The following is an 18,293-nucleotide window of genomic DNA, read 5'->3' as shown; positions in this document are numbered from 1 at the left end:
AGACCCGAGGCCAAAAAACCAAACTGCCCCGATTCAGGCATGTTTGGCCGGTCGGCCACACTGTTGGCCGATCGGCCAAATTTTTGGCGGGTGAACTTTTTGGGTAGCCGATGGATAGCCGGTGACCTCCTTTGATGGCGGTGAGCCTCCTAAAACCTTTTTTGGGTTAGATATATGGTTTGGGGCCTTCATTGCTCAAGATAGTGCAAGAAAGTGCATTTTCGAAGCTCAACCGGTCTCCGTTTTGACCTCGGACCGTGTCTTCTGTGCGTGGCACTTGAATACAGGTGCGGTGTATCCTTTTTTTCGTATCCTTTTGTCTCTTACGGGATTCGAAAGTCACTCTACATGTGTTGCTTTACAAAGCTTTGATGTGAACGCGCGTTGAGACACATGTCGTTTCATTCGCATCGTTATGCACATATCTCATTGTCATGCACGTCATTATGCTTGCATTATCATGCATCTAAAGCCGCGCGTTGTCGTGCATTTCAAGTCCATGCATTATCGTGCATCTAAAGCCGTGTGTTGTTGTGCATTTCAAGTCCATGCATTTTCATGCATCTCAAAAGTCGCGCGTTGTCGCGCATTTCAAGTTCATGCATTATCACACATCTAAAGCCGCGGGTTGTCGCGCATTTCAATTCCATGCATTATCATGCATCTAAAACCGCGCGTTGTCGCGCATTTCAAGTTCATGCATTATCACACATCTAAAGCCGCGAGTTGTTGCGCATTTCAATTCCATGCATTATCATGCATCTAAAACCGCGCGTTGTCGCGCATTTCAAGTTCATGCATTTTCATGCATCCCAAAAAGTTATTTCGAGCGACACGCGTTGTCGCGCATTCAAGTTCACATGCATCATCGTGCATCATCATACATTTGCATTTCAAAAAAAAACAAAAAACACATGCATCATTTGCATTTCAAAAAAACAAAAACAAAAAAATGCATCGTCATGCATTTTCCTTTTCATGCATCATTTGCATTTCAAAAACAAAAACAAAAACAAAAAAATGCATCGTCATGCATTTTCACTTTCATACATTTCAAAAAATTTCAAAAAAAAAAAAAATGCATCGTCAGGCATTTTCCCTTTCATGCATTTGTCATGCATTTCAAAAAAAAAAACATTAACAAAACGAAAACATGCATCACTGTAAATAATGCATATGTCATGCATTTCATTGTATATATTGCATATGTCATACACTGTAAATAGCATGCATTATCATGCATTTTCATGCATTTGTCATGCATCCACTATGTATAGTACATATGCCATGCATCATTGTAAATAATGCATATGTCATGCATAACATTGTAAATATTCCATTCCATTGCATATTTGTATATGTTACATTGTAGCTTGCATGCATCCACTGCATCACCCCCATCTACGGCTTGCGCCTTTCCATGATTGAGCTTTGTCTGGTATGTGCCCATATCTTTTCACGTCGAAGCACAGTTCTGCATGTGTACGCGCCTATTCCACGCTGGTATGTTGGTTTGAGGGTTGCGGCACTGTTTCTGTGTTAGATGCGGTTTGTTTGTGTACATGCCTTTCCTAGGCAAGATTTGGTTCGGCCCGCGTGCCTTATCCACTGTAAATACCATACCATCTATTGCATATTGTATATGTTGCATTGTAGCTTGCATGCATCCATTGCATCACCTCCACTTATGGCTTGCGCCTTTCCATGTTGAACTTGGACTGGTATGTGCCCATATCTTTCACGTCGAAGCACAGTTATGATATTATGTGCACACAACTATTCCACGCTGGTATGTTGGTTTGAGGGTGACGGCACTGTATTTGTGTTAGACGCGGCTTGTATGTGTCCATGCCTTTCCTAGGCAAGATTTGGTTTGGCTGCATGCCATATCCATTGTATATATTACATTGTAGTGTAATTTTTGCATCCAGCATTAGGATCATGTTCTTTCCTCAGCGGGTCATTTCCCCACTTATGTCATTCCACCCAATTACTTGTTCTTGTGTCCGTCTACATCACTCATAGTTCTGCATGTGTACGCGCCTATTCCACGTTGGTATGTTGGTTTGAAGGTTGCGGCACCTTTTCTATGGTAGACGGACTTTGCATCTCCATCAATCTATTTGACATTTGTGTGGTCTTGAACCGCTCATGATTGGATCATGATTCAATTGCTTTACATATCGATTGCATATCATTTGCATTGTTTTGTAATTTTACATATTATTTGCATTACATTAGATTCAATTGCATATCATTCGCATATCATCGCACTGTTTGTGCACCCCTTGGTCTAAGGAGACTTTAAATCCTACATTTGCGTTGTCACGCCATTTTCAATTGCTTTGTTGTGCATATTGCTAACGATATCTGTACCTGTTAAGTTTTCTTTCTCTCTCAGGCACGAAATTGTATGTATGGTTCATTCGAAGCTGGTGAAACCAGACGAGCCGCACAGGTATTGTATTCTCCAAGCGAGACGCATGGAGAATTGCATAAATTCCCTTGCACCCTCTCTGCATTGTAGTGTAGTTTGGTTTGTGCTAGCTTAAAACAGTTGCATTGTATGTGCTTCGTTACAGCTTTCTTTGCATGATCATAAGTTATGCTCGGCTTCTTGCATTGTCAGTTGCATTTTGCCCCTGCCTTTGGGCGCATATCTTTATTGTCTTGCATGCTTTGTCTAAGTCTTCGGCCTTGTCAAAAATGGGTCGTCTCTGGGCTTTGACACTCACTCCCGTCATTCTTATGACTTTCGAGTTCTGTCAAAGAAGGGCAACTGTAGACACCCCATTTTTTACCGTCCTCAAGACTTGGACGTCACCGTTTGAACACTCGGTGATCATCCTTGTTTGTGTTCGTCTTGAGTTCCCGGAGGTCTCGGCTACGCGCCTTGCCTCAGGATCTCTCAACTCGACTGTTTTGTGTTTGGTTTTGCACCAAACACTTGTGTTTGGTTTTGCACCAAAAACTTGTGTTTTTTCCTTGAAGGGCAGGGAATGGCTCGTTGGCCATCCCCACACTCCACCAGCCACGGCTTGAGACCACCGACTATGTTTTGTTGCCATCAGCCAAATATTTGGCCGACCGGCACTCTGGATGGTCGACCGGCCATCTATTTTGGTCAAATTGCATTTTTGGCTGGCCGATCACTGTTCATCTGCTTTTGTAGATATTTTTATGCCAGCTGTGCTAGCCGGCATACACTCTGCTCCCCTCCATACACGTGTATGGAGGGATCTCCCTCTTGACTGGCTTGTTTGGAAAGCTTTACAAGTGGGATTGTCTATAAGAAGGAGGCTCTTCTCCCTCCATTAGGGTTACAAAATTTTGAGAAGAGCTCTGAGATTAGGGTTTGAGTTTGTATCTATTCCATCTCTATATCTCTCTCTTTTTTGCCTTGTGTGTGTGTTTAGTCTTACTATTGCACACAACCACCTAGTCCTACACCTTCTCTTGGTTGCTGAGGGACCAGAAGGCTGTTCTTGGTGTTTTTGGATGGTTTTGAGCTTGAAGAAGCTGCTGGAGCACCATTCTTGAAGAGGGTCAACATGGGTGAGTGTTCTTGCCCTTTATTCCCCATTGTTGCATAGCTTTTTTGACTATCTTGCAACTATTTTTATACTTTGCATATAACATACAAAAGTTTTATTTTTACCTGCTTAAAATAGTTGTTTAAGAGTGTTTTGTTGTTTGGGGTTGTTTGACCCCTCTTAGGGCTTGTTTGGCCCCATTTTGTGTCATTTTGGTTGAACTCCAGGACCACCTTGTTTGGGCCTCCTCACCACTAAAATTTTAAGGGATTTCAGTGGCGAGGATGGTGCCTTGAGGTCCTAAGAAGGAGAGGGCCGCCCCCTCTCCTTGTTGTCCTTGAAAAGGGCCATTTAAGCCTCATTAGTGAGCACCTTGTTTAAGTGTATGTTGGCCATGCCTTAACTATTTTTTATGCTTATCTTGCCATGATATAGCGTTGTTGTGAGTTGGTTTAGGCACACCATGCTTGCTTAGCATACATGTCCCATAATGCCATGTTTTAGCCTTAACATGCTTTGTGCTTTGAGCCTTGTTCGAGCATGATTTAGGCCTAGCTTTGTGAAGCTTTTGTGCATGTTTTAGTGTGCTTTAGCTCTGTTTTCAGTTCATTTGGTCATGCTCAACATGCTTTTTTTAGTCTCTTTGCATTCTAGCTTGTAGGCCTTGAATGTGTGATGTCATGAGCATGCTTTGCTTGCTTTAAATTAGTTGGTTTGGTACCTCTATTTTATGCAATTTCAGAGCTTGGTATGCTTGCCATATGTCCATGATCATCTCTTTTAATTGTGCTTAAAACTTGCCTTTTGATGCCTAAGTGGTGGACCATGTTTGCATGCATGCTTGTATGTGCATTTGACCCTCATTTCCTTAGCATTGGCCACTGTTTTGGGCTTGTTTGAGGGCTGCCTAAACCAGTTTAAGTCCCTCCTTTGCGTGTTGTTGCATGCTCGCCTTGTGTGTTGTTGAACACATGGCCTATTGCATGTGTTGCATGCTTGAATCATAGTGCATTTGGCATGCATTCTTATCTTTGTTTTGATTGCTTAATATGCCATATGTTTTTCATGTTTGCATGTTGGCATTGCATCTTGCATGATCAATTAGCTTCCATACTTGTTATATGCTTTGCATGCTTGCTACATGTTCATATTGCATTGCATTGGCATGCATGCTTTGTCTCTTGAATTGAGTATGATAGAGGTTGAGTTCATTGTTTGTTTATGTGCATTTCATTCTACATTGAAAATGCACAACTTGGTTCCTTGGGCCATCACGCATTTAAATGCGCAATTGGTGATCCGAGAATCGAGTACCATGCCCCTTTGAGTCATGAATATGATAAGCAGTGTGGTTGGTGCAAACATTGCTTGAAATGCATTGCCATGCCTTGTTTTGTCCTCTGCTGCTGTCAAAACAGGTCCTGTAGGAAGTTTTGGCCAGTCGACTACACCAAGTGCTGATCGACCATTTATGGATGGTCGATAGCTCCATAGATAGTCGATGACCACCCTGCCATGGCTGGTGACCATTCCCCTTGGTCGGTGGTATTCCACAATGTCCAGAGAGTGTTCCTTGGGAATTGTGCCATTTTCAGAGGAGCAGAGCTGGGAAAACAGAGGCAACTTGTGCATGGTGGCGGATTTCCGAGCGAAACCGGGCGCGCATGCATTGGACCCTCTTCCCGAGGCTAATTTTTACTACTTAATTAGCTTAGTTAATTTGCTTAACTAGTTAATTTGCTTAACTAGTTAATTGTCTGTAATATTCAATTAGCTTGTAGGTTAATTAAATTATATTATTCTTTTGGTCCCTCCGAGCGAGGGTGAATTTGTAATAAACGTGGGTGCATGTGTGCATGTTTTCCAACCCTCATTTCTTTCTCCCTTTTACTTACCTGCTTTGATGGTTAGTATTAGGGCATATTTAATTTAGCATACCTTATGCTACGCATGCGTGCATCATTCATCAGTATTGCATGCACCGGGCTCGGCGCATCATACTAACTGCATAGTATTTCCGTTCCAACTTGAATACGTGTATCAAGTTGTCGCATTTCACATGCCATTCTTAGATTAGCCGAGCCTATTGTATTTGCATTCTGTATGTGTTGCATTAGCCATTTTAACATGAACTAGGATCATGCATGATTACTAACTAGTTTCTTGTTTTGGCTCGGAGTACATTGTAAGTGTTTATGCTTTAGCATCTCGCATGAGTGTGAATGTTAAACATGGCAGCATGCTTACCATGTGGCTATATGCTTATGTGATATAAACTGCCTGAATGCCTGTGAGTGAAGGTTGGATTGCTTGAATTGGAACAATTCGTTGAAATTCGTGTTTTAGCCTACTTGCGAGTAGCAAATCTCAAATCATTTTTCAAATAAACGGATATGCAATGCTTTGTTCCAAATTAGATAGTCTAGTCTATACTTGTTTGTTGTGCGCATAACATAGTAATTCTAGGCTAATAATCGGAATAAGAACGCATGTGTTTTCAAAAACAAGATATCATGGTTAGTAGAGGCCGATCTTCGGATCGGGCGAGAGGGGGTGCTCATAGCTGACCTTCCCCAATCGTACCCAAGTTCCCGAGCCGAGGCAACTTTGGTGATGACAGACACGTGGCCTTAGGCAAACGAGTCAGGGTTTCCTAAATTCCCCCAAAATAAAATATTTAGGTGACGACTCTGTATCTGGCAAAGCAGCCCATGTTTGGCACTTCTTTACAAAAATCTGTTTTCCAAAATGATTTGCCGGATTTGGACTCTTTGGTTCAGATTAAGAACCGCGACGATTTGAGTCCGAACTGTAGTGAGCCCAAAACGAACAAAACGGGGGTCCTCCCCCAGGGTGTTCGAGGACGTCTACAATGCCAAGGGAAAATCGAGAGAAGGGTCATCATACCAGAACCGTTCCCTCTAACCCTAATCTTGCACCCAGGAAAAATCAGCAAGCCAAGCCTGTACCTGCCGATCCTTTTAGTAGTGCATCCAATAAAAATGCACAAAACTCGAAGTATCTGCCCTGAGGTCGCAAGGTATTCCATGCCCTTTATATGCCTTTGTCTAAGGCGCTTCGAATCCTCACTGAAAAGGGGCATCTCAAACCCCTTGAGCCTTGGCCTCTCCCTAGTTGTCTTCCAGCTGGTTATGACGCTACCCAGTACTGTGCGTACCATCAACAGACCGGTCACACCACCGACAACTGCTTCCGTCTTCGCCATGAAGTGCAGGATCTGTTTGACAATAAGGTCATCCTCTCACTTAGCTCAGAAAAGTCTGTCATCACTGAGTTGGTGGACTTCGAGGATAATACAAGTATGTGATCAGGGGTTGGTCCACCTGCGGGCGGCGCTCGGTTTATTTCAGATGTGGCGTTTGGCACGCACTATTTTGAGCATTTGCGAATGCTAATTTTTGTACTTTCTGACTTGGGTGTTGAGTCAGTTCTGTAGTTTTGTTTCGAGTCTGTCTTTTTTATTAAGGTCTATCTTGTTGTATCGAGTCAGTCCTGTTGTACAGAAGTCGGGTGATTCTAAGGGTGTCACCTCTGACATCATTATTTTTTTTTGTGATTGTCCTTTTGCTTTCTTTTGAGTCTGTCTCTGCTGTGGAGCCAGTTGCAACCAGGAAATCTGAACAAGACAGCTGTTGTTGTCATGTTTTTGTGCTTATTGCCACTTTGAGCCTGTTGTGCGAGCAAGTTTGGAATGAAGCGACAGTCCATTTCACCTGCTCTTCTGTGCCTTGAAATTATTGCATTGACCTAGGTTTTTCAAAACCTTTTGAACATCGTGATGAAAACAAAGAGGAAGGAATTCCTCGGGATTTGCAAAATTTGATCAATTGAGAGAAAGAGAGGCGTGCTAAGCCCTTAATGATTGAAATCATGTTTGTTAATGTGAGTACTGAGAAGGATCCTGGCTTGATCCAGATTGATTCTACATTGTCTTCAGCATGAGCGACTAGTCGTTTTCTTAAAAGATTTCAAAAAAATGTTTTGCGTGGTTCTGCGAAGACCTGTGTGGAATCGCTCTTGAGATTGTGCATCTTAGGATCACTCTCAGCCTCGAGACTCAACCCCTTTGCTTTCAAACCTTGAACTGGGATTCAGAATGTTCAATGGTCAATCACAATGTGAGGCCTGTGTGGCCAGATTTGAAGCAGCCCTCGAACCAGGGGCAAGAAAGTCAGATCAAGAAGGTCAGACATCGTCAAAAGAAGCTTGCAAAGCTAGATCAGAAGCACCCCTCGAACTAGGGCACAAAAATGTCAGATGCGCTCGAAGAGTCAAAAATGGGACACTTCTCAAGTCAATAAAGATCGACAAGAAGGCCAAATCCCAGAAGGGAGGAAAGAAGAAAGTATTGCTGAAGGACAATCGAGTTCCTATCTACAACACTGGGGGCAATTCAGCCCCCCATTGGATGGACTCCTACATCATCAGTGAATAGCAGCCATTCTCTTGGATTTAGACGGATTCGAGATCCTATGACCATTCAACATGGACTTGTTACACTTTTACCCTTTGAGAGGCTCGCTGGGCCGAAAACCCGGAAGGGTGACCCAGGCAAAAGTTAGAGCAAGAAAAAGAAGAAAAAGAAAAGAAAAAAATGAAAAATGAAAATTCTGAAATGAAGAAAAAGAAATGAAAAAAATGATGAAAAGAAAGAGAAAAAGAATGAAAAGAAATGAATAGAAAAGAAAAACAAAGCTCGCAAGGTTGAAAACCCAAAAGGGCGGCCTTGGCAAAAGTTCGAGCGCAAAAGGAGAGGTTAATACTCGAGTGTACCTTAACCAGAACTACGTGAGGCTTGATTCCCATGTTTGGGATACGTAGGCAACTTCATTCTGAAGTCCAGCCATAAACACTTCTAAAATCGACTATGTCCATGTAATGGTTCTGACCATCTTTGTCTTCTCTGTATCCGAGAGTTCGGTTGTGATCATCACTATGAGAACTGTTTACAGTATGCTGCGGCGCTATTCAGACAAGGGACAACTTTCCGTTGCCATGAGTTGCCATTCAAACAAGGGGCAATTTTCCATTTGCCATACAATGCCGTTCAGACAAGGGGCAAATTTTCCATTGTTATGGATCTAAGGTTGTGCATCTCAAGAGTAGGTTCCATGCTCGTTGAGCAGTGACCGTTCGCAAAAATATTTTTCAGAATTTTTACTGGGGTTGACTAATTTTCTCAAAAATTGCTCCATTTTTTCCAAAACTGGACCATTTCTTGGACCCAAAAAAGAAAAATTTCCAGTGCTCACAATCTAACTTGCATGATTTTGAACCAGAAAATCGAACAAGCATGATAATCTAACTCTTATTTTGGTCAAAATTGTTTTAGTAGAAAGCCAAAAAAAAATGGTCAAAATGATGAACTAGGGGCACAGTTGAGTCAGGCTTTCTGTCTTTTCCCCGTTGTCAATGCATTTTCCAAAAAGGGCACTCTACCTGCCAGAACAAGGCATAACTGAAGTTAACAGCAAAGAGCGGAAAGCTCCTTTATCCTCCGAGCAACGAGGTATCATGCCAAGTGCGAAGCACAAACTGGAATTGATCAAGATATTCCACTCCCTCATCTGGACGGATTTGATCACGTCCAAACTCCCCGAAAGCACATTGTCAACCGATGTTAGCTGCAGATTGGCTACACACCCAGTTGTAGCGCAACCCCTATGCGAGAGAAGCTCACTGTTCTGAGCAGAATAATGAGAATCTAGCAGAATGCTAGGGGCAAGAGCCCGCAACTTGTTGTTTACCCATCAACCACCCAGGGGAGGGATTAAAGATGAAAGATTGAAGAATAGAGAGATGTGCGCTGAGAGAAAAGGTGAGAAAAGGGCTTTTTCAGAAAAACAGAGCTTGAGTGCCAGAGTGATGTGAGAATCACAAATGAGAAAGGGTGGGAAACAATACCCAGAGAAACAGGCTCCCTGTGCACGTCTGAGTGTCGTGTCTTTTGTTTTGTCTCGATTCTTGTTTTGAAGTCGTTTCGAGTGTTTCTCGATGTGTTTAGGTTGTTTACCTTTTGTTTTTCTTTGTTGAGTCGTAGTGCGCTGTGTTCAGTCATAGACTCAATACCCGGTCAAAAACTCATTTCTCATTTCAATTTCAAAAATGAATCATCTTGTGCTCAGAGTGCTGTGCCATTCTCTACATTTGTGCAAAACAGGTTTTGTTCTTTCATAAAATCGTAGGGTTTAACCCAGGTCAAGTCAGATCAGTAAAACCAGGACCTATCTGAAGCTGCATAGGTTCCAGGCTGCAAAGCAAAAGAAAAGAGAGAAAATTTGGAGCATCTATTTTGTTTCAACTTCTGCAAGTGCCGTCACTACATCCAGTATATTCAGAATGAGCTGTGGTCATAATAAGCAGTGTGCTGTATGAGCTGTGTGTTCGAACTGAACAGAATATTGTGCCAGCTGCTTCAAAGCCAGAATGGCGATCAGAAGTGCTCTCCCGGAGTACCAATCCTTGCCAGAGGCATCTTGGTTGTGTTCGCAATGAGTTCCTTGGAGATCAATTGTGTTGGTGGAAACTAGAGTTCGAATAGTTGTTGCCTAGAACACAAAGGTTTGGAATTTCTGAGACTAAAGTCTGGTTTGAATACTCGGGGGTGTATCCCCGGCTTGAAATCTGTATGGAAGCCCCATACGTTGAGATAGCATGTATGCACCTCAATTCTGGATACTGAACCAACCTAGTCTGTCACCCCGTTGAAGAATAGGGAAAGTTGTGAATATGATCAGGAAAAAAAATGGCATATGTGGTTTCCCCAGTAAACATTGCTCCTTGTCAACATTTCAGAACCTTGTACTGTGGGTTCAAGGTAAGAGTTCGAAGAACACACAATGGGAGATCCCCGTCAAGGTAGAGCGGTTTATCGCCACTCACCAGTAAGGTGCTTTCTAAAGCGCCGCTATGCTTAGTTATTGCATTCCTTAAACATCATGCATTGTTTTGCATTATACCTATCTTGTTTCTTTCTCATTTATGCACAGTATTGTATGTACTGTTCATTTAGAGGCGTTTCGATTCAATTTAACTGATACCTTTCTCCTCTCGCATTTGGCATGCTTTTGGACCTATCTTTTTCCTCTAGCATTTGATACGCGTTTGGATGACTACACTTTCCTGCACAGCCCTTTCCTCTCCTGCGTGTGATACGCTGAGAGATGCTTTCCCCTTCTTCTTCTACGTGTGATACGCTGAGAGAGATATTTCCTTTCCTCTCTGGCTTGTGATACATTCAGAGGTCCTCCTTCCTTCTGAAACACGGGGATACGTCCCTATGTTTCTCTTTCCTTCGGGAAACACGGGGATACATCCCTATGTTTCTCTTTTCTTTCGGAAAACACGGGGATACGTCCTTATGTTTCTCTTTTCTTTCCGAAACACGAGGATACGTCCCTATGTTTCTCGTTCCTTCGGGAAACATGGGGATACGTCCCTATGTTTCTCTTTCTTTCGGGAAACACGGGGATACATCCTTATGTTTCTCTTTTCTTTCCGAAACACGGGGATACGTCCCTACGTTTCTCTTTCCTTTGGGAAACACAGGGATATGTCCCTATGTTTCTCTTTCCTTCGGGAAACACGGGGACACGTCCCTATGTTTCTCTTTTCTTTTGGGAAATACGGGGATACGTCCTTATGTTTCTCTTTTCTTTTCGAAACACGGGGATACGTCCCTATGTTTCTCTTTCCTTCGGGAAACACGGGGATACGTCCCTATGTTTCTCTTTCATTTCCGAAACACAGGGATATTTCCCTACGTTTCTCCTTTTGTTCCTTCCTCACACGATTTCAGCGTGTTTGGAATTGTTTACCTCTTCTCACGAATTCAGCGTGGTTAGAGTTGTTCCTTCCTCACACAATTGCAGCGTGTTTGGAATTGTTGACCTCTTCTCACGAATTCAGCGTTGTTAGAGTTGTTCCTTCCTCACACGATTGCAGCGTGTTTGGAATTGTTGACCTCTTCTCACGAATTCAGCATGGTTAGAGTTGTTCCTTCCTCACACGATTGCAGCGTGTTTGGAATTGTTGACCTCCTCTCATGATTCCAGCATGGTTGGAGTTTGTCCCCTTTTGTATCTACTTTACTATCACCCCACCTGCACCTGTCAGTGCATTGTTCGCGCTATTTTGCGCACCCACCTGCACCTGTTAGTGCATTGCATTGTTTTGTAGCCTATTATCTTAACTTGCGCTGTTATGCAGGTTATGTGTGTTGTTTCGCACTTATCTTCTTAACTTGCGCTGTTACGCAGGTTATATGTGCTGTTACGCACTTATTATCTCAACTTGCGCTGTTACACAGGTTATGTGCGCTGTTACACACTTACTGTTTTACTTGCGCTGTTACGCATGTTTACCTATTTTACTTGCACTGTTACACATGTTTTTGCTTGCACTGTTACGCATGCTCTTCTTCTTTTAACCTGCGCTATTACGCATGTTTGTCTCTTTAACCTGCGCTATTACGCATGTTTTATTTCTTCTACTTGCACTGTCACGCATGTTTTACTTGTTTAACCTGCATTGTCTCGCATGTTTTATTTGCGTTGTTTCGCATTTCTTTAACCTGCGTTGTTTCGCATGTCATATCTTTAACTTGCGTTGTCTCGCATCTTTTATTTCTTTAACTTGCGCTGTTACGCATGTTTTGCATGTTTTACATGTTTTACTTGTTTTACTTGCGCCGTTTCGCTGGTTATGTGCGTTGTTACGCACTTTTCTATATCTTGCGTTGTTACGCATACTATCTTTACTTGCGCTGTCACGCACACACCTCTATCCTACGCTGTCACGCGCTTCCCTTTAACTTGTGCTGTCACGTATGTTTTACTTGCGTTGTCGCACACTTTTCACTTGCATTGTTATGCATGATTCTACCGATATTGTACCTGTTGAGTTTCTTTCTTTTACAGGCACGATATTGTATGTATAGTTCATTTGGAGTCGGTATGACCAGACGAACCGGACAGTATTGTATGCACTCCACAATAGACGTGGTGAGAATTGCATAATTTTCTTACACTCTTTCTGTTGAAATATGTAGGACTGTTATTCATTCGCTTAAAATGTTGCATTTATTTTGCATAACTGCTTCATTACAGTTTTCCTTTGCATAATCATAAGTTATGCTCTTGCATCTTGCATATCATTTGCATAATGCCCCAGCCTACAGGCGCATCTCTGCATGCTTATATTGATTGTCTGCCTGAGTCTTCGGCCTTGTTAAAAATGGGTCATCTCTAGGCTTCGACACTCACTCCCGTCACTTTGTGACTTTCGAGTTCTATCAAAGAGGGGCAACTGTAGACACCCCATTTTTGACCGCCCTCAAGACTCGGTTGTGCTTGTAGGTACATCCAGACACAAGTTCAATTGCTCGTCGGGCATTCAACTTTTGCGGCGGAACGTCACAGGTTTGAGCTTTCCAGACCCTGTATTCTTTCTGCCCCATTGTTGGACCATGACTTGGTCCTTTCAGAATGTGTTTCTTGGTGCACTGTCGGCTCCTACTTTGTTGCTGTCGGCCATTGATTGAGCTTGTCTCAGCAGGCTTCACTCCAGATCATTTGAGCCAGCCGGAATCCTTTTATCTGCCCTCCATACACATGTATTAAGTGATGAAGCTCTTGCCAAGCTTCTTGAAGAAGCTTTGCATTGCTTCTCTTCTATATAAGGAGAGAGCCTCTCTCCTTAGCAGAGGTTCAGCATTTTAAGAAGAAATATCTCTCTCTCTCTCTCTCTCTCTCTATATATATATATATATATATATATATTTTGTTGTTGATTTGTGCCTTGAAGTCCATTTTCCTTGCACTTTTACACTACAACACTTAGAGATACACCACCATCTTTGGATTGAGGTTCTTGGGAGGACTTCTTGAGCTCTGAAAGTGAGGTTTTACCCCCTGAAGTTGCTGGTTTCGAAGTTAATCTTCAAGGGTGAGCTTCTTCCCCTTTTTAGCACCTTTTTGTACCTCATTTTGGCCATCCTTGCAAATTCTTTTAGGCTTTGCTTTCAACTGAAAAAAGTCTTACTTTTAAGTGCTTTTGGTGGTTGTTTAAGGTTTTTTGGCTGTTGATGGTCTTCAACCCTCTTGTTGGCCTTGTTTGGCCTTGTTTTGAGACATGCCTTAAGGCCTCCGAGCTAGCCTTGGTTTGGCCTTCTAACCACTGAAATCTAGTGGATTTTCAGTGGTAGGCATGTGGTTTTAAGGCCTCAAATTAGAGGGGGTGGCCCCCTCTCTTTTGACTCTTATTTGCTTGAGTTTTTGGCCTTCAAAAGGAGCATGCCTCTCTATATTTTTTAGGCTTGGTTTAAGCCCTTTTTTGTGACTTTTAGAACCTGCCTTGGCTCTGTCCATGGCTGGTTTGGTCACCTTTTGCATGCATCTTGTATGTGTAGTGTAATCCCATGTGTAGCTCATCAAAGTAACATGTTTGCCTAGCTTGTGTTGAGTCCATTTCAGTAGGTTTTTTGTGATGCTTTACCATGCCTTAGATCTATTTTGGGTTGGTTTTTTCACTTCATGCATGTATAATACACTTGTAGTGTAAATCACTTAAACTAGTTTCACATGCTTCATGCTTTGATATGTCATTCTAGCTTATGATGAGTCCATTTCAGCATGTTTTCGGTGATGTTTTGCCATGTCATGACTCTATCCATAGCTGGTTTGGTCATCCTTTGCATGCTCCATATACTTGTAGAACAAATCTTGCTTACTAGCTTTATGTGCATGATGTTTTGACTCATCATCCTAGCATATTTTGGCTTTGCTCCAGCATGATTTTGTTCTTATTTTTGGCTGTTCTTGGACTGTTTTGGGCTGCCATGGCCATATCACTCATGCTTTGTATAGCTATAGTGTAAATGCTTAGGCTAGTCTTGGGTTTTGAGGCCCCTACCATGCCATACATGTGATGTTTGCATGCTTTGCCATCATTCTAAGTGTTATTTCAGTCCATGAAATGTGGCCATACACTTGCATTTGCCACGCTTTTAATGCCTTGAAGCCTTGGCTTTTTATGCCTCAAGAATGAACTTTTGTGCATGCCATTAAGCCTAAGTCTTTTGCTCATCATATCAATGCATTTTTGGTCTTGTTATACCATGATGTAACTCTGTTTTATGCTATCCAAGTCATGCCATGTTTGGTTTCAATAGGTGTAGAGCATTGCCTCTTTTGTAGCCTTGCATGCTCTATGTTTTTGGCCTTGTGTTCTAGCCTGTATTGGCTAGCTTTGAGCTTGTTTTTGGTCTTGTTTGAACCTACTTTGGGACTATTTTAGGTTCCCTTAGCCCTTTGGGGCTTGCTTTGTATGGCCATGGCTTAAGTCCCTTTGCTAGTTCTTAGCTTTTGAGCTTTATGCATGCCATGCTTGTGTTATGTGTGTGATTTGGCATCATTCCTAACATCATTTCAGAGCATGTAGTATTGTCATACTTGCATGCTTTTCACTCCTTCAATGTGCTTAAGAGTTGCATCTTTATGCCTTAATTCTTGGGCCCATTGACATGCATGCTTGTCTAGCATTTTGTACCATCAATTCAGCACCTTATGGCCACTGATTTTAGGCATGGCTGAGGCCTATCCATCTTTAGTGTAAACCCATCTTACCATGCTGTCACATGCTTGTCCCACTTTGTGTGTTGTTGCATACTTGTCCACCGTCACATGCCTTGTATGTTTGTATGTTCATGTTGCATTTTATCATGTTATTCAAGGTTGTTACCTCATATCATGCTTATGCGCTTGTTGCATACTTGGGTTATTGCATTGCATGTTTGCATGCTTAAGTCATATTGCATGTTTGTCATGCTTGTTTTGCATTGTCGTTTGGATTAAAGTGATAATCCAAGCACGAGGAATGAGGGGCATTTCATACTTCAAGTGATGAAACGTGTCTCAATTCTCGGTCGCCGACGCTCTTGATGATTCATGATAGAGTTTTAGGCTTTATGTGTGCATTCATTTCATATTGATTTACACAAGTTGAATCTTTGGCCATCATGCATCGGGATGCACGATTGATGGTCGTAGATCCGACTATGCCTCTCCCTTGATGTTTTGAGATGATATGGGGTGGCATAGTGCGTACATACCCTTGGGAGACCCTCCATTTTCTCTGTTTTGTGCTCTACTGCAACTTGGTGTCCCAGTACACCAGTGGCCGGCAGTCCCTTCCAGATGGCTGGCAGCCCTTCATTCTTGGCCAGCAGTGTGCACTCTCGGCCGGTAGGGGGGTCGGTAGAAGCTCCTCATGGCTGGCAGGCTACTGGTGTATTCCCCAGAATGGTTTTGGTAAGATCCAATAGGAATTCCTTAAGGACAACCTGCAGATAGAGCCTCTTGAGAGCAACCGGAGAGCTTTTTTGGGCCGCATCCGAGCATGCATCCTCTCCTTCTTCAAACAGAGCTGGAGCAGCTTGTTTTTCATGCTTACTTGTTAGTTAGCATCAATTTGTAATAATGAGTTAATTTGTTAATTAATTAAGTGTTGTAATAATTAGTTATAGCTAGTTATTCAATTCGGTTGTGTAATAATTAATTAGCTTGTTAGTTAGTTAATTAGTTGGCATGTATTATTCATTTGGACCCTCCGTCGAGAGGGTGAATTTTGTAATAAGTGTGTGTGAATGTGTGAATGTCTTCCAACCCCATGTCTTTCTCCCTTTTACTTGCCTGCTTTTGATGGTTAGTTCTAGGTCATGTTTTGATTAGCATCCTTATGCTATGCATGTTTGCATCATTCATCTGTATTGCACGCACCGGGCTCGGCGCATCATACTAACTGCATTATATTTCAATTCCAAATTGAATACATGATTACGTAATTGCATCTCATATGTCATATTAGAATAGCCGAGCCTATTTCTAGTTGCATTTTGCATGTGTTGCATTAGCCATCTTAACATGAACTAGGATCATGTATTGATTACTAACTAGTTCTTTGTTTTGACTCGGAGTACACTGTGAGTGTTTATGCTTTAGCATCCCCGCATGTATGTTAATGTTGCCATGACAGCATGCTTGCCATGAGGTTAACTGCTTAAGTGTTTAACTTCCTAAATGCTTGTGGGTGAAGGTTGGATTGCTTGAATTGGAACAATTCATTGAAATCCTCGATTTAGCCTACTTACGAGTAGCAAATTTCAAACTGTTTTTCGAACAACAAATATGCAATGCTTTGTTCCAAATAAGGCGATCTAGTCTATACTTGTTTGCTGTGCGCAGCACATAGTAAGATTAGCTAATAACCGGAATAAGAACGCATGTGTTTTCAAAAACAAGATATCATATTTAGTAATGGCCGATCTTTGATCGGGCAAGCAGGGGTGCTCATAGATGACCTTCCCCAATCGTACCCAAGTTCCCGAGCCGAGGCAACTTTGGTGATGACAGACACGTGGCCTTAGGCACGAGTCAGGGTTTCCTAAATTCTCCCAAAATAAAATATTTAGGTGGCGACTCTGTATCTGGCAAAGTAGTCCATGTTTGGCACTTCTTTCTTAAAAATCAGTTTTCCAAAACGATTTTCCGGATTCGAACTCTTTGGTGATTTATCAATCTCACATCGCACATTGTGAGATCAGATTAAGAACCGTGACAATTCGAGTCCGAACTGTAGCATGAGGCCCTCAGGGCGCGTCTACAGTTTGCGAATAGCCCGATGTCTTTCCCGAGGATCTTACTAGCTTACCACATCACCAAGAGATCGAGTTCTCTATTGATTTAGTGCCTGGCACGACACCGATTTTTATGGCATTGTACCGGTTTGCACCTGCTGAATTGAGTTAGTTGAAGATTCAACTCCAGGAATTGTTAGATAAGGGTTTCATCTGCCCTAGTATTTTACCTTGGGGAGCACCGGCTCTCTTTGTTAAAAAGAAAGATGGAGCGTTGCGACTTTGTATAGACTACCGGAAGTTGAATAGGGTAATTATTAAGAATAAGTACCCAACGCCTCATATAGATGATCTGTTTGATCAGTTGAAGGGGTCTTGTTGCTTCTCTAAGATAGACGTGAGATTGGGTTATCACCAGTTGAGGATAACGGAGGAGGATATCTCGAAGACAACATTCTGTATGCGGTATGGCCATTATGAGTTTCTAGTAATGCCTTTTGAGTTGACCAATGCACCGGCAGTGTTTATGGATTTGATGAACCAGATTTTACACGAGTTCCTAGATTGTTTTATGGTCGTCTTTGTGGACAACATATTGATTTACTCACCCTCCAAAGAGGAACACGAGGAACACTTGCAAGTGGTACTTAAATTGCTTAGAACCCATCAGTTGTATGCTAAATTTGGAAAGTGTGAGTCCTGGCTGAAAGAGGTTAAGTTCTTAGGCTATGTGGTATCCGGGGAAGGGGTGATTGTAGATTCATCCAAGATAGAGGCAGTACAAGATTGGACACAATCGAAGAATGTTTTTGAAATTCGTAGTTTCTTGGGGTTGGCCGGGTGTTACCGTCAATTTGTGAAGGATTTCTCTAGACTAGCCTCACCTTTGTCTAGGTTGACGAAGAAAGGAATTAAGTTTGTGTGGAATAAGACTTGTGAGAAGTCGTTCCAAGAGCTTAAGGTTAAACTTACCACTGCTCCAATCTTGATTATTCCAGAGAGAAGTTTGGGTTATTTAGTTTATTGTGATGCTTCACGAGAAGGTTTGGGCTGCGTTTTGATGCAAGAGGGGAAGGTAGTAGCCTATGGCTCACGGCAATTGAAAA

Source organism: Camellia sinensis, chromosome 4 (genome assembly GCF_055761805.1).
Source record: "Camellia sinensis isolate YWXY chromosome 4, ASM5576180v1, whole genome shotgun sequence".
NCBI lineage: Eukaryota > Viridiplantae > Streptophyta > Magnoliopsida > Ericales > Theaceae > Camellia > Camellia sinensis.
The sequence above is the reverse complement of the archived record's forward strand: the minus strand, read 5'-3'. Positions refer to the sequence as shown.